A 5,153-nucleotide genomic window follows, 5' to 3' on the forward strand; every position below is an offset into this window, starting at 1 on the left:
GTGTCAGGTACTGCGTAACATGACCAGGTGATGAGCACATGTTCTGCATGTCAGGTACTGCGTAACATGACCAGGTGATGAGCCCGCATTCTGCGTGATCCGTGTCAGGTACTGTGTTCACACAATACAGCAGGCTGCAGTCTAGACACCTTAGTGAGAAAATCCCAAGGAAGAGAAAATGCTGTTCCCCTTCCCTGCATGGAATGGACCCTCCTAAAGGCCTTCGTCCTCCTGGCCTTCACCCTGAGAGGCTGCGGAGGAGGAGGGAAGGGGGCTTGGCCTCACCATCTCGGAGTGGCAGAGGCAGGAGAAAGTCTGCGTGTAAGGGACCCACGCAGGGCAAATCGTGTTGCTCAAGGCCCAGCTGTAAATGTGGCAGCTGGTGAGTCCCAGTGCAGGACGCGGGGCGCCATGGCAGACAGCCCGTCAGGCCTCCTGTGACCCCCACACCCTGGCTGCTGCCCTGACTTGCTTCCTGCCCAGCAGAGCAGAGCAGCAGTCCCCCCACCCCTGTTGGCAGCTCCACAGACTTTGAGGCCCCTCCTTCCGGCGGACTCTCTCCATCACCTCGGAACGCCGAGGAAGCCACCCCTCAGAGAAGTTCTCATGGCAGGGAGCGGAGGAAGGCCTCAGGGACAGCCCCTGAAGACCTAGGCCCGCCTTCTGACGGGGCACAGAGCCTGGACACAGAACCTGCCCCAGGCGAGCCTCAGATGAGACCCTGGCCCTGGCAACACCACATTCTCAAGAGATCCCAGGTCTGAGGCCCCAGCCCTTGGAAATGGGTGCTTATAAGCCTGTGTGAGTGAAAACCCACATGTGTACTCACCTGCAACCCAGCCCTCCAGAACAAACAGACCCAGGGCACCTGCGAGAGTCACTGCCACCTTCCACAGCTTAGGACTTGCTGCAGAAGCCAGGGCCGCCCCCGGAGCCCTGGCCTGGGCCACGCCCCACCCCAGCCCCTTCCCGTGTCTCTCTCCTCCCTTCCCTTCCCCTCCCCTGCTCTCCCTCCTCCTCCTCTTCTAACTCCCTTCCCCCATCCTCTCCTCTTCTCCCTTCCTCCTTCCCCCTCTCCCTGCTGGGGAGGCCTCGGCCTCCGGCTGGTTACCACAGCAGGAGCCCCCAGCTGTTGCTATGGACATGGGCCCAACACAAACACAGGATGCTGGGTTCCCCTGCCAGCCCCAGACCCCCCACCTCCATCCTGGCCCTCTGCAGGGTTGGGTGGCCAGATGAGGTCATTGCCATGGGAGCCCCCTCCACAGGGCTGCAGGGGGAGTGTTTATTTGGTCTTGTTTCCCTGGCAACCTGCTGGACCCCTGTTCCACTCTATCCACCAGCTACGAGGGCATTCCGGCAAAGCTGCCCAGCCAGGACCTGCCTCCCCGGGAACCCACGCCAGCCCCTCCACCTGGTCTGGCCAGCCCCACAGCAGACCCCCGCCCAGAATCTCAGGCTGTCAGGCAGGGACCGCCTCCCAAGGGGTGGATAGGGAAACCAAGGCCCTGGAGCCCGGCAGAGGGAGGACCAGGCAGGGCCAGGACTCTGGTCCCAGCGTAGACCCTCTGCAGCTGCCAGAAGTGGCCTGCTCTTTCCCGATCAGCCCCCTGTGCCCAGCTGACCCAAGCAAGGCCACTTCCAGGGAGGTGACAGCTCTGCCCAGCCTGTGCTCCTCCTCGACCAGCCAGCTATACACATTGGACAGTGGGCTGGGACGGCTTCCGAAAGAGCACAGAGGCTGCACAGCGGGCTCAGTGGGGCTTGGAGGAACAGGGGCTCTGGTGCATGTCAGGGGAGCTAAGAAGACGGGCAGCATGGTCAGGGGACAGGACGCAGGGCAGGTGGAGGCCACCTCCTTGTGGACAGCCACCCAGCCCCAGGATGAGGCCCACCCACGTGGGGATGCCCCAGGAACAGAGGGCACATGCAGAGAAGGTAAATTGCTGGGACCCCAGGCCCCAATGCAGTGACTGCAGCCTGTGCAGCGGGTGGGGCTGGGAGTGAGGCTGAGCCTCCCACACCTCCAGACTCCTGCACCCCGGGCCCTCCAGGGCCACCTCCCCCTAACCTGACAGCAGCTACCTCGGGGGCCAGCCCCACAGCACCTGCAGTGTGCAGTCTGGGCCAGACCCCACGGAGGCAGTGAGGACATCATCCTGGGGTCCCTAACTGTTCCCAAGGTCCGTGGCACAGGAAGGACGACACAGGGCCCAACCACAGCCTGCCTGGGCTCTGGTGCCAGACTCACTCTTTGCCCCCTCCCCTCCTCCTTCTCCCACCCCTCCCTGCCCCCTCTCCACCTTCTTCCTCCCTCTCTGAAGTCAGCCTGGAAGGATCCCACCCAAACCTTCCCACTGCACACCCCAGGCTCTTCTGAGACATTACCTAACAGCGCCTTCTTACCTAATCCCCTAGCCATCCCCTGCTGCCGCCTGGAGGGGAGCCAGATGCCTCAGCCCACCCAGCCCGCCTCGGCCTCAAGCCTGGGCTTGCCTCTGGCCACCTGTGCGTCCCAGGCCTATCTCCCACCTGCGAATGGCCCCTGAGACCACTCGGCTGGAGTGGCTGCACGCCGCGTGGGCCCTGCTTTCCTTGCCCCAGCAAGCCAAGATGCAGATGCTCTGTTGTCCAGAAACTGCCTGGGAGCCTCTGATTGGGGTTCGAGCAGGTGGGGAAGCTCCTGGCGGATTCCAAGGTGTCTCCACCCCGTGGGTGGACGTCATTGGATAGGGCAGCCCAGGGCCAGCTTGTCAGCGGGAGGAGGCCAGAGTGAGGGTGGGGGCCTGACCTCAATCACCCAGGAAAGGTGAGGTAGGTGGAGAGAAAGATGAGCTATGGCTCAGCACACATCCGCAGCACTGAAGCACATGTGTGCATGCAGACACACACAGGGCACAGACACATGGATACCGACAAGCACATGTGTGCATGCAGAGACACATGCTACAGACACATGGGCACATCCATGCACATGCATGGGCCCACATGGACACAGACACAAGCATGCATGTGCACATGCATGTGCATGCACCTGCGAGCAGAGACAGATGTCACAGACTCACAGACACATTAATGCACACACATATCAATGTAGCTGTGAGAATCCAGTCACATGTGTGCACACACACACTCACACATGTAGACAGATACACGGACCCAGCCATACATACATACATACATGAAGAGACACACACAGACACAGATGCATAGACCTAGCTGCATGCATGGATGCATATTCACAACAGATACACACACATACACATGCATGCACAAACACCAATGCATGGACCCAGCCACACATATGCAGGCACAAACAGACACAAATGAACAGACCCAGCCACATGTATGCATGCAGAGACATATGCACAACACACACATGTGTGCTGACATGTGGACCCAGACACACAAACCCAGCCACACACGCACACATGCTCACATGTGGACGCAGACACACAAACCCAGACACACACGCACGCATGCTCACATGTGGACGCAGACACACAAACCCAGCCACACACGCACGCATGCTCACATGTGGATGCAGACACAAACCCAGCCACACACACATGCATGCTCACATATAAATGCACACAGATGGGGACACAGACATACAACATACACACATACACAGTGCCTGCAGACACAGATGCACTGACATGCAGACCCACATGAATCCAGCCTCACACATACACACACACACCCCCGCAGATGCAGACCAAAAGACTGACCAGACACAGAGCATCCACCACACACAGGGGACCCCACCCCACACAGCAGGGATCCAGGACAAATGGGAGGGTTGGCTGGGCACAGTGGTCTGTTCAGCCAGTCCACCCACCAGCGACTTGTCTCCTTGGCAGCCTGGCCGCCGCCTGCCCACCGCCTGCACCCAGATTGAATTCAGCTATGGTTTCACTGCTGTCACTCAGAAGAATGGTCTCATTCAGGCCACCTGCTCCCTTGCTGGACAGCTCACATCCCCCTCCTGCCTGGGCACAGAGGCCCAAGCCCCAGGCCACCCCACCCTCCAAAGCCCTGTTCCCCCAGGCAGAGCTATCCAGTGGCTTCACCCAGCAGAACCGAGGCTGAGGGCCAGGGACTGGCCCAGGAAGCCCCCAGCAGCCTCTTGGTAGGAGCTATGCCCCTGGGTCCGGAAAGGAAAGGAGGCCTGGACTGTTCCTATCAGGGACATAATCCCACATTCCTCAGAGGGCAGCCCCCTCCCCTGTGCTGTGGTGGGCGTGGACCTGGAGGTCCCGGAGGGCACAGTCCAGATGCAAGGTGGCAGGAGAGGGGCAGGCAGGGTCTGGAAGGGCCAGCGAGGGGTCTCCAGCAGGTCATGTCATGGTGGTGGGGGACCTACGATGTGGGCTCAGAGGGCGATGGAGGTGAGGTGAAGGTGAGGACTGCGGACCTGGGGCTGGCTCCGAGTCAGGGGGCTGTGCCCAGAAGACTGCAGACGCAGGGCAGGGGGAGGATGAGGCCCTGCTGGGGACCTACTTAAGGAAGAGGCTGTGTGCAGGAGTGGGGTGGAGCCAGGCACCTGAGAAGATGGGGCTGGACAGGGCTTCCTGTGGTATCCCGGGCCTTCCAGCCTGGACACGGGAGGCACAGAAACCAGGGTGGGCTTGGGCCATACAGCAGCCTAGAGATGCCTGCCCAACAAAGGTGCCCAGTGTGGCTGGGAGATGGGGCTGCTCCCAGGGGTTTCTTCTTAGGTCCTCCTCCTCACATGGTCCTCCTCTTCCTCAGGTTCTCCTCCGCAGGGTCCTCCTCCTCCCCAGGGTCCTCCTCTTCCCCAGATCCTCCTCCCTAGGTCCTCCTTCACACATCCTCCTCCTCCCCAGGGTCCTCCTCTTTCCCAGATCCTCTTCCTCCCCAGGGTCCTCCTCCTCCCCAGGTCCTCCTCCCAGGTTCTCCTCCTCCCCAGGGTTCCCTCCTCACAGGTCCTCCTCCTCCCCAGGGTCCTCCTCCTTCCCTGGTCCTCCTTCTCCCCAGGGTCCTCCTCCTCCCCAGGGTCCTCCTCTTCCCCGGGTCCTCCTCCTACCCAGGGTCCTCCTCTTCCCCAGGGTCCTCCTCCTCCCCAGAGTCCTCCTCCTCACAGGTCCTCCTCCTCCCCAGGGTCCTCCTCCTCCCCAGGGTCCTCCTCC

The sequence above is a fragment of the Sapajus apella genome, unplaced genomic scaffold, assembly GCF_009761245.1.
Source record: "Sapajus apella isolate SASKATOON/1434 unplaced genomic scaffold, GSC_monkey_1.0 scaffold49, whole genome shotgun sequence".
Classification (NCBI taxonomy): Eukaryota; Metazoa; Chordata; class Mammalia; order Primates; family Cebidae; genus Sapajus; species Sapajus apella.